The 17,913-nt window shown below is 48.9% G+C and overlaps 1 pseudogene; it reads left to right on the top strand.

The window, feature by feature from the left end:
• Positions 1–685: 685 nt before the first annotated feature.
• On the top strand, positions 686–825 carry LOC142196410 (small nucleolar RNA SNORA17; annotated as a pseudogene).
• The last annotated feature ends 17,088 nt before the right edge of the window (positions 826–17,913 follow it).

The raw sequence follows: 17,913 nt of genomic DNA, 5'->3' as shown, positions 1-17,913 counted from the left end.
GGAAAATTTCCACTGCCTTTTTGCATCAAGGTTTTGTGAATGTAAACTTAATATTGCTTTCTCCACACACTTGTCACTTTGCAATAATAACATTTCTATAAAAGAGAATAAAAATTTGACAAAATGAATTATTAGAAAGGTGGTATCATATAAGTTAGCAATGGATGTGACTCATACTTACCAATGTGTGTGGCTGCATCAACTTAATAGGGGTATCCAAATACAACATTTAGGTGGTGAGATTGTTCTCACTTTTATCCCTTCAGATCCCCCATGAAGTGATCACAGAATGTTATGAAAGTCCTACCTGTATATACCTGTCAGTAGAACTGTATTGCTGATTTGTCTCTATATCATGTAATTATGCTATATTCAAGAGGAATATGATAATGTTAATCTACCCCAGTGTTAGTCAATTGTGGTCTCTTCTGAGGATTCCTGTGGAAACTCTATTTGTTTTATCACATCTTGTCTGACTTGTATGGTTGATGTCCCAGCCAGGGCCGCCGATAGGCCAGTACTACTGGTACTGGCGTCAGGGGCCCGGGCCCCCTGGCGCCGGTAGCAGTCATTGTATGTCCTGTTTCAACTGAGATCTGCGTCCAGAGGACGCAGATCTGAGTTGAACACATACGCGGCTGAAGTGAGGAGCTGACCTGTGTCAGCTCCTCGCTTCGCCGCTGCCGCCTCTCTCGCTGACACATATGCGGCTGAGCCGGGTTCCAGCCGCATATGTGTCAGCGGCAGCGGCGAAGCGAGGAGCTGACACAGGTCAGCTCGCTTCAGCCGCTGAAGCGAGGAGCTGACCTGTGTCAGCTCCTCACTTCGCCGCTGCCGCCGGCTACCCGGCAGTGTAGACGCGATGTGATGACGTCACATCGCGTCTACAACTGTGCGCCAGTAAGAGAGAGAGGCGCGCAGAGAGCAGCGGGGGAACGAGGAAAAGGTAAGTGTAATGTGGAACGTGAAACTGGGGGCAGATGAAGGAGAGGACGGCATGACACTGGGGGCAGAGATGGAGGGACATGAATCTGGGGGCAGAGATGGAGGGACATGAATCTGGGGGCAGAGATGGAGGGACATGAATCTGGCGGCAGAGATGTGAGGACATGAATCTGTGGGCAGAAATGGAGGAGACATGGATCTGGTGGCAGAGATGGAGGGACATGAATCTGGGGGCAGAGATGGGGGACATGAATCTGGGGGCAGAGATGTGGAGACATGAATCTGGGGGCAGAGATGGGGGACATGAATCTGGGGGCAGAGATGGGAGACATGAATCTGGGGGCAGAGATGGAGGGGACATGAATCTGGGGGCAGAGATGGGGGACATGAATCTGGGGGCAGAGATGGGGGACATGAATCTGGGGGCAGAGATGGGGGACATGAATCTGGGGGCAGAGATGGGGGACATGAATCTGGGGGCAGTGATGGAGGGACATGAATCTGGGGGCAGTGATGGAGGGGGGACATGAAACTGGGGGCAGAGATGGGGGGACATGAATCTGGGGGCAGAGATAGGGGACATGAATCTGGGGGCAGTGATGGAGGGGACATGAATCTGGGGGCAGAGATGAAGGGGACATGAATCTGGGGGCAGAGATGGAGGGGACATGAATCTGGGGGCAGATGAAGGGTGTATATGAAGCTGGGGAGAGACGGAGGGGGGACATATAATTTACGGGTGACTGTAGGAGGATTATACTGTGTGCGGGCAAATGGAAAATTAATGAGTGGGTGGAGTCAACATAACAGTGGGTGGGGCTAAATTGGGGCAAAGCGCGCCACACATTTTATCCCTCTTTTGGTTCTTCAAAAGTTTAGAGGTATGGGTACAGGGGGCAATGGAAAGATGTTAGAGGGTGGATGGGGGGGGATTGATGGGGTATCGGGTGTACGGCACTGATGAGAGGGAACTGGGGCAATAATATATAATATATAAGTTTTTAGCTGGAGAATAATAATGATGTAGGCTATGCTACTAGCATAGCAGCCTGTTTGGGGGTGGGACTTTCACTTTAAAGGAGTGTTCACATTGCGTTTTTGGCCTCCCTTGCCGGGATACGTTGGTAACCAGTCACAATCAGCTACCCACTTATCCCTGCATGGAGAACTGCAGGCCCCCCCCCCCCTTTTTTTTAATGGCCAGTTCTTCGTGCAGGGATAAGTTGACAGCTGATTCTGACTGGTTACCAACGTATCCCGGCAAGGGAGGCCAAAAACGCAATGTGAAAAAGCCCTGAGGATTTATTAGGAGGCTCTTATAGATGGTGTTGGCTCTCTATAGGCGCTGTCACACGTAGGAGATTTTACCTGCAAATAGAATCTGATTAAGCCTTGTAATGCTGCTAAATAAAGGGAAATGTAATACAGAATTGGTATGACGCAAAATAAGGTAGTTTTAAAATGGCGGGGGAGGGGGGGGGGCCCAGACACTTAGGCTGTATGGGGCCCCAAAATTCCTGATGGCGGCCCTGGTCCCAGCTCACAGAATAGATCAGGTTTATAGTGGAGCTGTGACTATGATATCTACCAAAGAGCCTTATAATATACAGGTCAATGACCCCCCACCCCTATGCCATCAGAGGAAAGGGGGATGAACATTAAAGACAAAAGAAATTCTTACTGTATGAAAAACAATGCTGACTGTCATTTCTTGCAAAGGGACAAGATTTATTCTGGTTTCTCTCTGTCTGTCCTTACAACAGATCCTAAGTTTTCTAGTTAGGTGCATGCCATATACAGAACCCTTCAAATGCTAACCCTATTTTGGAAACTGTACCCCTCAAGGAATTTAACCAGAGGTGTAGTATGCATTTTTACCTCCTCAAGTGTTGGATTAATTTATTTTCCAAAAATGAAATCTCAGCTGCTGGTAAAAAATTGAAAATTGCATTTTTTCCAGTAATATGGAATTTCAGTGGATAACGTTCTTAACAGTTTTTGCAGCATGCAGTATGGGTATCTGCTGACACAAGCTGGACAACTAACATATTGGGCACTGAAATTGCATATATCTAAATAAGTTGCAGTTTAACGTTTCTGTATCAGCCATGCATTCTCTATTCAGCTATGAATGCAACACTTGAGGGTTAATAATAGAGATGGATGTTCCTCTCAAGATTCATTTTGTTTCAGATTTGGTACAAAAGATTTGTTTCGGGTTGAATAAGTCCATTACAAACCAGGGCTCAAATTGGCTTAAAATATAATGCATGCCACTGTCAGGGCTCCTAGGACTCTCTCTAGCCCATTTCTAGCTCTGTAAGACAAACGGCCAAAGTTATGTCAAAGTGACAGTAATATGTATGTCTACAGGGAAACAGATGGTAAGAGGTAGATGCAAACTGCTAGTTTAACTTAACACAGTGCTGCCACTTGCTTTTACGCATTTTAACCCTTAAAATTCTCCAAAAAATTTGCCTTCTTTGGGTTAAGGTGAGCAGTACAATAAATGAAATGAGATAGGGGGCAACACGGTGGCTCAGTGGTTAGCACTAGAGATGAGCGAACACTAAAATGTTCGAGGTTCGAAATTCGATTCGAACAGCCGCTCAATGTTCGTGTGTTCGAACGGGTTTCGAACCCCATTATAGTCTATGGGGAACAGATACTCGTTAAGGGGGAAACCCAAATCCGTGTCTGGAGGGTCACCAAGTCCACTATGACACCCCAGGAAATGATGCCAACACCTCTGGAATGACACTGGGACAGCAGGGGAAGCATGTCTGGGGGCATCTAACACACCAAAGACCCTCTATTACCCCAACATCACAGCCTAACAACTACACACTTTACACACTCAATACCACCTCTCTGACAGTAGGAAAACACCTTGAAACATGTGTATTTGGCACTTGCAGTGAGGAGAGCTTGTCACCAGCAGTGAATTTGGCCCTTGTAGTAAGTTGAGGTTGGCACCAACATTTGTTTTGAAAATCAGGGTGGATTGAGCCTCTAACCAGCAGAGTTTGGGCAAATTCATGGTGGAGGGAGCCTCTAAAAACCCCAGTTTGGACCAGTTCATGGTGGAGGGAGCCTCTAACCAGCCCAGTTTGGGCAAATTCATGGTGGAGGGAGCCTCTAAAAAACCCAGTTTGGACCAATTCATGGTGGAGGGAGCCTCTAACCAGCCCAGTTTGGGCAAATTCATGGTGGAGGGAGCCTCTAACCAGCCCAGTTTGGACCAATTAATGGTGGAGGGAGCCTCTAACCAGCCCAGTTTGGACCAATTAATGGTGGAGGGAGCCTCTAAAAAACCCAGTTTGGACCAATTCATGGTGGAGGGAGCCTCTAAACAGCCCAGTTTGGGCAAATTCATGGTGGAGGGAGCCTCTAAAAAACCCAGTTTGGACCAATTCATGGTGGAGGGAGCCTCTAACCAGCCCAGTTTGGACCAATTAATGGTGGAGGGAGCCTCTAAACAGCCAAGTTTGGACCAATTCATGGTGGAGGGAGCCTCTAAAAAACCCAGTTTGGACCAATTCATGGTGGAGGGAGCCTCTAAACAGCCCAGTTTGGGCAAATTCATGGTGGAGGGAGCCTCTAAAAAACCCAGTTTGGACCAATTCATGGTGGAGGGAGCCTCTAACCAGCCCAGTTTGGACCAATTAATGGTGGAGGGAGCCTCTAAACAGCCAAGTTTGGACCAATTCATGGTGGAGGGAGCCTCTAAAAACCCCAGTTTGGACCAATTCATGGTGGAGGGAGCCTCTAACCAGCCCAGTTTGGACCAATTAATGGTGGAGGGAGCCTCTAACCAGCCCAGTTTGGACCAATTAATGGTGGAGGGAGCCTCTAACCACCCCAGTTTGGACCAATTCATGGTGGAGGGAGCCTCTAACCAGCCCAGTTTGGGCAAATTCATGGTGGAGGGAGCCTCTAAACAGCCCAGTTTGGGCAAATTCATGGTGGAGGGAGCCTCTAACCAGCCCAGTTTGGACCAATTAATGGTGGAGGGAGCCTCTAACCAGCCCAGTTTGGACCAATTAATGGTGGAGGGAGCCTCTAACCAGCCCAGTTTGGACCAATTAATGGTGGAGGGAGCCTCTAACCAGCCCAGTTTGGACCAATTAATGGTGGAGGGAGCCTCTAACCACCCCAGTTTGGACCAATTCATGGTGGAGGGAGCCTCTAAAAACCCCAGTTTGGACCAATTCATGGTGGAGGGAGCCTCTAACCACCCCAGTTTGGACCAATTCATGGTGGAGGGAGCCTCTAAAAACCCCAGTTTGGACCAATTCATGGTGGAGGGAGCCTCTAACCAGCCCAGTTTGGGCAAATTCATGGTGGAGGGAGCCTCTAAACAGCCCAGTTTGGGCAAATTCATGGTGGAGGGAGCCTCTAACCAGCCCAGTTTGGACCAATTAATGGTGGAGGGAGCCTCTAACCAGCCCAGTTTGGACCAATTAATGGTGGAGGGAGCCTCTAACCACCCCAGTTTGGACCAATTCATGGTGGAGGGAGCCTCTAAACAGCCAAGTTTGGACCAATTCATGGTGGAGGGAGCCTCTAAAAACCCCAGTTTGGACCAATTCATGGTGGAGGGAGCCTCTAAACAGCCCAGTTTGGGCAAATTCATGGTGGAGGGAGCCTCTAAAAAACCCAGTTTGGACCAATTCATGGTGGAGGGAGCCTCTAACCAGCCCAGTTTGGACCAATTAATGGTGGAGGGAGCCTCTAAACAGCCAAGTTTGGACCAATTCATGGTGGAGGGAGCCTCTAAAAAACCCAGTTTGGACCAATTCATGGTGGAGGGAGCCTCTAAACAGCCCAGTTTGGGCAAATTCATGGTGGAGGGAGCCTCTAAAAAACCCAGTTTGGACCAATTCATGGTGGAGGGAGCCTCTAACCAGCCCAGTTTGGACCAATTAATGGTGGAGGGAGCCTCTAAACAGCCAAGTTTGGACCAATTCATGGTGGAGGGAGCCTCTAAAAACCCCAGTTTGGACCAATTCATGGTGGAGGGAGCCTCTAACCAGCCCAGTTTGGACCAATTAATGGTGGAGGGAGCCTCTAACCAGCCCAGTTTGGACCAATTAATGGTGGAGGGAGCCTCTAACCACCCCAGTTTGGACCAATTCATGGTGGAGGGAGCCTCTAACCAGCCCAGTTTGGGCAAATTCATGGTGGAGGGAGCCTCTAAACAGCCCAGTTTGGGCAAATTCATGGTGGAGGGAGCCTCTAACCAGCCCAGTTTGGACCAATTAATGGTGGAGGGAGCCTCTAACCAGCCCAGTTTGGACCAATTAATGGTGGAGGGAGCCTCTAACCACCCCAGTTTGGACCAATTCATGGTGGAGGGAGCCTCTAAAAACCCCAGTTTGGACCAATTCATGGTGGAGGGAGCCTCTAACCAGCCCAGTTTGGGCAAATTCATGGTGGAGGGAGCCTCTAAACAGCCCAGTTTGGGCAAATTCATGGTGGAGGGAGCCTCTAACCAGCCCAGTTTGGACCAATTAATGGTGGAGGGAGCCTCTAACCAGCCCAGTTTGGACCAATTAATGGTGGAGGGAGCCTCTAACCAGCCCAGTTTGGACCAATTAATGGTGGAGGGAGCCTCTAACCAGCCCAGTTTGGACCAATTAATGGTGGAGGGAGCCTCTAACCACCCCAGTTTGGACCAATTCATGGTGGAGGGAGCCTCTAAAAACCCCAGTTTGGACCAATTCATGGTGGAGGGAGCCTCTAACCACCCCAGTTTGGACCAATTCATGGTGGAGGGAGCCTCTAAACAGCCAAGTTTGGACCAATTCATGGTGGAGGGAGCCTCTAAAAACCCCAGTTTGGACCAATTCATGGTGGAGGGAGCCTCTAACCAGCCCAGTTTGGGCAAATTCATGGTGGAGGGAGCCTCTAAACAGCCCAGTTTGGGCAAATTCATGGTGGAGGGAGCCTCTAACCAGCCCAGTTTGGACCAATTAATGGTGGAGGGAGCCTCTAACCAGCCCAGTTTGGACCAATTAATGGTGGAGGGAGCCTCTAACCACCCCAGTTTGGACCAATTCATGGTGGAGGGAGCCTCTAAAAACCCCAGTTTGGACCAATTCATGGTGGAGGGAGCCTCTAACCAGCCCAGTTTGGGCAAATTCATGGTGGAGGGAGCCTCTAAACAGCCCAGTTTGGGCAAATTCATGGTGGAGGGAGCCTCTAACCAGCCCAGTTTGGACCAATTAATGGTGGAGGGAGCCTCTAACCAGCCCAGTTTGGACCAATTAATGGTGGAGGGAGCCTCTAACCAGCCCAGTTTGGACCAATTAATGGTGGAGGGAGCCTCTAACCAGCCCAGTTTGGACCAATTAATGGTGGAGGGAGCCTCTAACCACCCCAGTTTGGACCAATTCATGGTGGAGGGAGCCTCTAACCAGCCCAGTTTGGGCAAATTCATGGTGGAGGGAGCCTCTAAACAGCCCAGTTTGGGCAAATTCATGGTGGAGGGAGCCTCTAACCAGCCCAGTTTGGACCAATTAATGGTGGAGGGAGCCTCTAACCAGCCCAGTTTGGACCAATTAATGGTGGAGGGAGCCTCTAACCAGCCCAGTTTGGACCAATTAATGGTGGAGGGAGCCTCTAACCAGCCCAGTTTGGACCAATTAATGGTGGAGGGAGCCTCTAACCACCCCAGTTTGGACCAATTCATGGTGGAGGGAGCCTCTAAACAGCCAAGTTTGGACCAATTCATGGTGGAGGGAGCCTCTAAAAACCCCAGTTTGGACCAATTCATGGTGGAGGGAGCCTCTAACCAGCCCAGTTTGGGCAAATTCATGGTGGAGGGAGCCTCTAAACAGCCCAGTTTGGGCAAATTCATGGTGGAGGGAGCCTCTAACCAGCCCAGTTTGGACCAATTAATGGTGGAGGGAGCCTCTAACCAGCCCAGTTTGGACCAATTAATGGTGGAGGGAGCCTCTAACCACCCCAGTTTGGACCAATTCATGGTGGAGGGAGCCTCTAAAAACCCCAGTTTGGACCAATTCATGGTGGAGGGAGCCTCTAACCAGCCCAGTTTGGGCAAATTCATGGTGGAGGGAGCCTCTAAACAGCCCAGTTTGGGCAAATTCATGGTGGAGGGAGCCTCTAACCAGCCCAGTTTGGACCAATTAATGGTGGAGGGAGCCTCTAACCAGCCCAGTTTGGACCAATTAATGGTGGAGGGAGCCTCTAACCAGCCCAGTTTGGACCAATTAATGGTGGAGGGAGCCTCTAACCAGCCCAGTTTGGACCAATTAATGGTGGAGGGAGCCTCTAACCACCCCAGTTTGGACCAATTCATGGTGGAGGGAGCCTCTAACCAGCCCAGTTTGGACCAATTAATGGTGGAGGGAGCCTCTAACCAGCCCAGTTTGGACCAATTCATGGTGGAGGGAGCCTCTAACCAGCCCAGTTTGGACCAATTAATGGTGGAGGGAGCCTCTAACCAGCCCAGTTTGGACCAATTAATGGTGGAGGGAGCCTCTAACCACCCCAGTTTGGACCAATTCATGGTGGAGGGAGCCTCTAAAAACCCCAGTTTGGACCAATTCATGGTGGAGGGAGCCTCTAACCAGCCCAGTTTGGGCAAATTCATGGTGGAGGGAGCCTCTAAACAGCCCAGTTTGGGCAAATTCATGGTGGAGGGAGCCTCTAACCAGCCCAGTTTGGACCAATTAATGGTGGAGGGAGCCTCTAACCAGCCCAGTTTGGACCAATTAATGGTGGAGGGAGCCTCTAACCAGCCCAGTTTGGACCAATTAATGGTGGAGGGAGCCTCTAACCACCCCAGTTTGGACAAATTCATGGTGGAGGGAGCCTCTAAAAAACCCAGTTTGGACCAATTCATGGTGGAGGGAGCCTCTAACCAGCCCAGTTTGGACCAATTCATGGTGGAGGGAGCCTCTAAACAGCCCAGTTTGGGCAAATTCATGGTGGAAGGAGCCTCTAACCAGCAGAGTTGTGGGAAAGCAGGGTGGAGGGAGCCTCTAACCAGCAGAGTTGGTGGAAATCAGGGTGGAGGGAGCCTCTAACCAGCAGAGTTGGGGGAAATCATGTTGGAGGGAGCCTAGTATTAGCAGAATTGTGCAACGCTTATGGTGGATGAGTATGAGGATGCGGAGGAATTGGAGAGGTTGAGTACAGACATGGAGTTTCATGTTGGGGTGCTTTACACAGGTGGGCACAAAAATGAAGGCTCTATCCAGTGGTGGTTCATTTTTATCAAAGTGAGCCGGTCGGCACTCTCAGCTGACAGACGGGTGCGCTTGTCAGTGATGATGCCACCGGCTGCACTGAACACCCTCTCAGATAGGACGCTGGCGGCAGGACAGGACAGCACCTCCAAGGCATATAGGGCAAGTTCAAGCCACAGGTCCAACTTCGACACCCAATACGTGTAGGGCGCAGAGGGGTCGGAGAGGACAGGGCTGTGGTCGGAAAGGTATTCCCGCAACATGCGCCTATACTTCTCACGCCTGGTGACACTAGGACCCTCCGTGGCGGCACTTTGGCGAGGGGGTGCCATCAAGGTGTCCCAGACCTTAGACAGTGTGCCCCTCGTTTGTGTGGACCGGTGAGAACTTGGTTGCCTACTGGAGGAACTGCCCTCCCTGCCGCCACTGTCACATGCTGGAAACATCTTCATCATATTCTGCACCAATTGCCTGTGGCAAGCATTGATGCGATTGGCCCTCCCCTCTACCGGAATAAAAGACGAGATGTTGTTTTTATACCGGGGGTCAAGGATAGCAAAGATCCAGTACTGGTTGTCCTCCATGATTTTGACAATACGCTTGTCGGTTGTAAAGCACCCCAACATGAACTCAGCCATGTCTGCCACAGTGTTAGTTGGCATGACTCCTCTGGCCCCACCGGAAAGTTCAATCTCCATTTCCTCCTCATCCTCCATGTCTACCCATCCGCGCTGCAACAATGGGACGATTCGAAGTTGCCCGGAAGCCTCCTGTATCACCATCACATCATCGGACAACTCTTCTTCCTCCTCCTCCTCCTCCTCCTCCTCCTCCATTAAACGCAGTGAAGCGGACAGATGTGTGGACCTACTCTCCAGCTGTGACGGATCGGATGCTATCCCTAACTCCTCTGTGTGATCTGAGTTATCCCTGATGTCAATCAGGGATTCTCTCAGAACACACAAGAGCGGGATTGTAAGGCTCACCATCGCATCCTCAGAGCTCACCCTCCTTGTGGACTCCTCAAAGACCCGTAGGATGTCACAAAGGTCTCTCATCCATGGCCACTCATGGATGTGAAACTGAGGCAGCTGACTTTGTGGCACCCTAGGGTTTTGTAGCTGGTATTCCATCAAAGGTCTCTGCTGCTCAACCACTCTATTCAACATCTGAAACGTTGAGTTCCAGCGTGTGGGGACGTCGCACAAAAGCCGGTGTTGTGGCACATGCAGGCGTTGCTGGAGAGATTTTAAGCTAGCAGCGGCTACTGTCGACTTGCGAAAGTGGGCGCACATGCGCCGCACTTTCACCAGTAGCTCTGGAACATTGGGGTAGCTCTTTAGGAAACGTTGCACCACTAGGTTGAAGACGTGGGCCAGGCATGGAACATGTTGGAGTCCGGCAAGCTCCAGAGCTGCTACCAGGTTCCGGCCGTTATCACAAACGACCATGCCTGGGCCCAGGTGCAGCGGCTCAAACCATATTGCCGTCTCATCGAGGAGGGCATCCCTCACCTCGGAGGCAGTGTGCTGTCTGTCCCCCAAGCTGATCAGCTTCAGCACAGCCTGCTGACGTCTACCAACGCCAGTGCTGCAACGTTTCCAACTCGTAGCTGGGGTCAATCTAACAGCGGAGGAGGAGGCGGTGGCGGAGGAGGAGGCGGTAGAGGAGGAGGAGGAGGGGGGTGTTCTTCTCGTGTCCCTGCCAGGAATGTTAGGCGGGGAGACGAGGTACACCGGGCCAGTTTGGGAAGCAGTCCCAGCCTCAACTACATTCACCCAGTGTGCCGTCAGTGAAATGTAGCGTCCCTGTCCGCATGCACTTGTCCACGCGTCGGTGGTCAAGTGGACCTTTGTGCAAAGCGCGGAACTAAGGGCCCGCCTGATGTTGAGTGACACGTGCTGGTGCAAGGCGGGGACGGCACACCGGGAGAAGTAGTGACGGCTAGGGACGGCATAGCGAGGTGCCGCAGTTGCCATCAGGTCCAGGAAGGCGGGAGTTTCAACAAGCCGGAACGCCAACATCTCCTGGGCCAGCAGTTTAGCGATGTTGGCGTTCAAGGCTTGCGCGTGTGGGTGGTTAGCAGTGTATTTCTGCCGCCGCTCCAATGTCTGAGAGATGGTGGGTTGTTGTAAAGAAACGCCTGATGGTGCCTTTGATGGTGCAGGAGAAGGAGATAAGACAGGACCAGGGGAGGATGAGGTAGAAGTCAACAAAGTGGCGGAGGCAGATGAAGTGGTGTCCTGGCTCGTCCTCTGGAGTGCATCGCCAGCACAGTCAGCAGTGGCAGTGGCAGAGGCAGAGGCAGAGGCAGTGGCAGTGGCGTGAACGGCAGGCGGCCTTTGTCCTGCCGTTGCTGCCTGCCACTGATTCCAGTGCTTGGATTCCAAATGACGGCGCATTGAAGTGGTGGACAGGTTGCTCTTCTCAGAGCCCCTAATCAATTTCGAGAGGCAAATTGTGCAGACAACACTATATCTGTCCTCGGCGCATTCCTTGAAAAAACTCCACACCTTCGAGAAACGTGCCCTCGAGGTGGGAGTTTTTCGGGGCTGGGTACGAACTGGAACATCTTGGGAGATTCCGGGTGTGGCCTGGCTTCGCCTAAGCTGCTGACCTCTGCCTCTGCCTCTAGCTACCCTTTTTGGTGCTGCACCTGCCTCAACATCCACACTACTTTCCCCGCTTGACATCCCCCCTGTCCAGGTCGGGTCAGTGTCCTCATCATCCACCACTTCCTCTTCCAACTCCTGTCTCATCTCCTCCTCCCGCACAATGCGCCAGTCAACTGGATGCCCTGACGGCAACTGCGTCACATCATCGTCGATGAGGGTGGGTTGCTGGTCATCCACCACCAAATCGAACGGAGATGGAGGAGACTCTAGTGTTTGAGCATCTGGACACAGATGCTCCTCTGTTAGGTTCGTGGAATCGTGACGTGGAGAGGCAGGTTGAGGGACAATGAAAGGAGCGGAGAACAGCTCTGGGGAGCAGGGACAGTTTGGGTTATTGTTCTGTAAAGCTTCGGAATTTTGGGAGGAAGGAAGACAAGACTGTTGGGTAATAGGAGGAGAGGAGGCAGAGTCTGACTGGCTGCTGGACAATGTGCTGTAAGCGTTCTCTGACAGCCATTGCAAGACCTGTTCCTGGTTCTCGGGCCTACTAAGGTTTGTACCCTGCAGTTTAGTTAATGTGGCAAGCAACCCTGGCACTGTGGAGTGGCGCAATGCTTGCTGCCCCACAGGAGTAGGCACGGGACGCCCTGTGGCTTCACTGCTACCTTGCTCCCCAGAACCATTCCCCCGACCTCGCCCACGGCCTCGTCCACGTCCCTTTCCGGGAGCCTTGCGCATTTTGAATTCCTAGTTAGAAATTGGCACTGTATACCAGTAGTAAAAATTGTGGGTGCACGTAACCCCAATATATTCTTTGAATTCCCAGTCAGACACTGGCACTATATGGCAGTAGCAAGAAATGAGGGTATTTGTATTCCCAATATATTCTTTGAATTCCCAGTCAGACAATGGCACTGTATACCAGTAGTAAAAATTGTGGGTGCACGTAACCCCAATATATTCTTTGAATTACCAGTCAGACACTGGCACTATATGGCAGTAGCAAGAAATGAGGGTATTTGTATTCCCAATATATTCTTTGAATTCCCAGTCAGACAATGGCACTGTATACCAGTAGTAAAAATTGTGGGTGCACGTAACCCCAATATATTCTTTGAATTCCCAGTCAGAAACTGGCACTATATGGCAGTAGCAAGAAATGAGGGTATTTATAACCCCAATATATTCTTTGAATTCCCAGTCAGACAATGGCACTGTATACCAGTAGTAAAAATTGTGGGTGCACGTAACCCCAATATATTCTTTGAATTCCCAGTCAGAAACTGGCACTATATGGCAGTAGCAAGAAATGAGGGTATTTGTATTCCCAATATACTCTTTGAATTCCCAGTCAGACAATGGCACTGTATACCAGTAGTAAAAATTGTGGGTGCACGTAACCCCAATATATTCTTTGAATTCCCAGTCAGAAACTGGCACTATATGGCAGTAGCAAGAAATGAGGGTATTTGTATTCCCAATATATTCTTTGAATTCCCAGTCAGACAATGGCACTGTATACCAGTAGTAAAAATTGTGGGTGCACGTAACCCCAATATATTCTTTGAATTACCAGTCAGAAACTGGCACTATATGGCAGTAGCAAGAAATGAGGGTATTTATAACCCCAATATATTCTTTGAATTCCCAGTCAGACAATGGCACTGTATACCAGTAGTAAAAATTGTGGGTGCACGTAACCCCAATATATTCTTTGAATTCCCAGTCAGAAACTGGCACTATATGGCAGTAGCAAGAAATGAGGGTATTTGTATTCCCAATATACTCTTTGAATTCCCAGTCAGACAATGGCACTGTATACCAGTAGTAAAAATTGTGGGTGCACGTAACCCCAATATATTCTTTGAATTCCCAGTCAGAAACTGGCACTATATGGCAGTAGCAAGAAATGAGGGTATTTGTATTCCCAATATATTCTTTGAATTCCCAGTCAGACAATGGCACTGTATACCAGTAGTAAAAATTGTGGGTGCACGTAACCCCAATATATTCTTTGAATTACCAGTCAGAAACTGGCACTATATGGCAGTAGCAAGAAATGAGGGTATTTATAACCCCAATATATTCTTTGAATTCCCAGTCAGACAATGGCACTGTATACCAGTAGTAAAAATTGTGGGTGCACGTAACCCCAATATATTCTTTGAATTCCCAGTCAGAAACTGGCACTATATGGCAGTAGCAAGAAATGAGGGTATTTGTATTCCCAATATATTCTTTGAATTCCCAGTCAGACAATGGCACTGTATACCAGTAGTAAAAATTGTGGGTGCACGTAACCCCAATATATTCTTTGAATTACCAGTCAGAAACTGGCACTATATGGCAGTAGCAAGAAATGAGGGTATTTATAACCCCAATATATTCTTTGAATTCCCAGTCAGACAATGGCACTGTATACCAGTAGTAAAAATTGTGGGTGCACGTAACCCCAATATATTCTTTGAATTACCAGTCAGAAACTGGCACTATATGGCAGTAGCAAGAAATGAGGGTATTTATAACCCCAATATATTCTTTGAATTCCCAGTCAGACAATGGCACTGTATACCAGTAGTAAAAATTGTGGGTGCACGTAACCCCAATATATTCTTTGAATTCCCAGTCAGAAACTGGCACTATATGGCAGTAGCAAGAAATGAGGGTATTTGTATTCCCAATATACTCTTTGAATTCCCAGTCAGACAATGGCACTGTATACCAGTAGTAAAAATTGTGGGTGCACGTAACCCCAATATATTCTTTGAATTCCAAGTCAGAAACTGGCACTATATGGCAGTAGCAAGAAATGAGGGTATTTGTATTCCCAATATATTCTTTGAATTCCCAGTCAGACAATGGCACTGTATACCAGTAGTAAAAATTGTGGGTGTATATAGCCCCAATTCTATTGCTAGGGGACTTGCAGGGTATTTCTGGGGTGAAGGTGGGGGGGCACACCGTTGGAACGGGTATCGGGGTATATATCGGGTATACGGGAATACACTGACAGTGTATTCCATTCAGGATCCTGGGAAAGCTGGGTTGCGGCGATTGAGCCCGTCAGTGCCACGTTACACTGACAAGCTTCTCCCTGGAATTTAGCTCTTACAAGAGCTGTTGGTTGTCTTCTCCTTCCTATCCTAGCCTGTCCCTGCCTACCCAGAATCTAAGCCCTAGCTAGCTGGACGGAAACCTCCGTCCTCGGTGAATTGCAAGCTCAGAATGACGCGAAGCTGGGCGTCGCTGTTCTTTTAAATTAGAGGTCACATGTTTTCGGCAGCCAATGGGTTTTGCCTACTTTTTTCAACGTCACCGGTGTCGTAGTTCCTGTCCCACCTACCCTGCGCTGTTATTGGAGCAAAAAAGGCGCCAGGGAAGGTGGGAGGGGAATCGAGTAATGGCGCACTTTACCACGCGGTGTTCGATTCGATTCGAACATGCCGAACAGCCTAATATCCGATCGAACATGAGTTCGATAGAACACTGTTCGCTCATCTCTAGTTAGCACTAGAGATGAGCGAACAAAGTTCAATCGAGTAGATATTCGATCGAATATGACGGTATTCGACATATTCGATTTCGATTCGTATCCCCTGCCACCTTCCCTGGTGCTTTTTTTGCACCAATAACTGTGCAGGGAAGGTGGGACAGGAAGCAGGAAACCGTAGGCATAAAAAAAAAATAGGGAAGTCATTGGCTGGCTAAATCAAGTGACCTTGGATTTAAAAGAATAGTGGCAGCCATGTTCGTGTCATTTGCAGCTTGGTGTTAGATAGGGAGAGACAATGATGAGGGCTAGAGAGGGATTAGCTTCTGCTAGGCAGGCAGGAAACTTTCTCAGAGGTACACTGCTTGATGAGTGTATATACACCACTAGTATACACCACCGGCACTCATCCTGCAGCAAATTTCAACAAAAAGCACTTTTTAGGGCTCCAATTCCCTACCACTGGTATACAGTACATGTGTGTCCCATAGGGGTGAGAAGCTAGCACTTGTCCTTGCATCCGCTAGATATGGTAGTAGATAAACGCCATATCTATCCACCCTCCGTGTATACTTTACACAAAGTGATGTATAGAAGTCTTATATCTATATACCCTCCGTGTATACTTCAAATAAACTGATGTATACAAGTGTTTTTGTTCACTCACATTGTACCTGTGCCATTGGGTGAGAAGAAAGCTGTATACTATCATCTGGTATATACGGCAGTTCATACGCTCAATATATCTACCCTCTGTGTATAGTTCAATCAAAAACACTTGTTTATAATCAGTTTGTGCACTCACTCAATACAACTGTCCCATTGAGTGAGAAGAAAGCTGTATACTATCATCCAATATATACGGCAGTAGATACGCTCAATATAGCTACCCTCTGTGTATACAAAAAAAAACCAAAACATTTGTATACATCAGTTTGTGAACTCATTCAATCCTGTATATTGTCATCCGGTATATATGGCATTTATCTACTACTGTATATTTGAACTCACACCAAGGGGCACTAAATTTAAAAACTGCTGGGGCGGAGCCTGACCGGAGAACGAGATGGCAGCTTGATCTGCAGCTCTGCCATTTGATTGCCTAAATCCATCTCCATTCAGTGCTACACCTTACCAAAATGGTAAAAATCGTAAGGGACAGATCCAATACATCTCCAGACACCCCGAGGATGCAGAACTCCCACGCTGTCATGCACAAATTCTTGAAGAATAAAGCAGCCAAGTCACCGGCACCCATCAGCACTATGGCGCCGGAGGACAGTAGCAGCGCGTGGGATGCTGCTGCTCATTCTGATGTGGACAGCTCCCCTCCTGATTATGAACTTGGCCCAACATCTAGGGATTTTATCAAAAAAGGCTTGTCACAAGCCCTAGCCCTGGTAATGAATGAAAACCGAAATGAAAGGTATCGGTAGACGGGTGGACAAACTAGAGGCCTTGCAAGCAGTTGTGGTGAAATCCACCAAGGCGAACTCCACACAGCTTGATTTACACATGGAACATTTCAATAAAACCTACCTGCTTCTAGAGGATGTAGAAAACAAGAGCCGCTGCAGGAATGTGAGAATTTGGGGCCTTCCGGTGCAACATACCGCTGATACCCTGCATGAAGTAGTTTTCTCCATCTTTCAAAACCTACTTGCATCCTCGGCTACTCCTCCATCGGTCCCACTCCCTTTTACAGCAACTCGTATTGAGCGAGTACACAAAGCCCTAGATGGACCCTCTAGAAGATTTCTCACCACCTGTCCAGATGGCCTCTCCACGCACTCCTGGGAAATTTAAATCTCCTAAGGCTAAGAGATCAATGAAAAAGATTGGACTCCTTCCATCTGTTTCATCCATGGGATAGTTATACATGGCTCAAAATGGACTTAGTCCTTACCAAGGATTAGCTTCCCTATTATTGACCTTCTGCATGAGTACAGTTGGCTCATAACACCTATCAATATACCTGTTTTGCACCTGTTTAGGAGTCAGATGTGTATCTCACTTCAGATTTTGGAGCCACATTAACCTTCCTAATCCTATTAATCCCCTTGGCTGATAAGCTCCACACATGTTATCAGCATGGCGATGGTCTCCTGACTCTCATTATTATCTGACTCTTGACTGAACATGTGTATGATGTCTTGAACTTTCCAGACCTGATTTGCCCTTCAAGTCGGTTTATTAATGAGTTTATTGCCTTTGTTTTTTTTTACAGTATTTTTCATCTAGGTTTTGGTCCCCTTCCTTTTTCTCCCTCTGCAGCCCCCCCTCCCCCCTCTATCTTCCCTATGTCTCTCCTTCCCATCTATGATCTTCCCGCCTTGAGTTAGCCTACACTTTTCCATATTTCAACCTTTTCACCCCTCCCCCCTGTTCCCCCCCCCCCCACTTACCTTATCTTCCAATGCTCATCTCTCCACTCCCCTCTTCTTCTTCCCAGAATTCTATCTGTCACGCCTACTCCAAAGGGTGGTTGGTGTCAGATTCCAGGAACAGTCGAGTGTCCCACAGAGTGGGTATCTCTATGGATGATCACGTTACTTCCTCTTCCGCTGTGCAGGGTGGATACGCCCACTGTGCCATCTATTCGTCCTCATTGGTGGCCTTTGAGCAGCTGCTTGTCTCCCTGCGTAAG

The sequence above is a fragment of the Leptodactylus fuscus genome, chromosome 2 (assembly GCF_031893055.1).
Source record: "Leptodactylus fuscus isolate aLepFus1 chromosome 2, aLepFus1.hap2, whole genome shotgun sequence".
Classification (NCBI taxonomy): Eukaryota; Metazoa; Chordata; class Amphibia; order Anura; family Leptodactylidae; genus Leptodactylus; species Leptodactylus fuscus.
The sequence above is the reverse complement of the archived record's forward strand: the minus strand, read 5'-3'. Positions and strand labels throughout refer to the sequence as shown.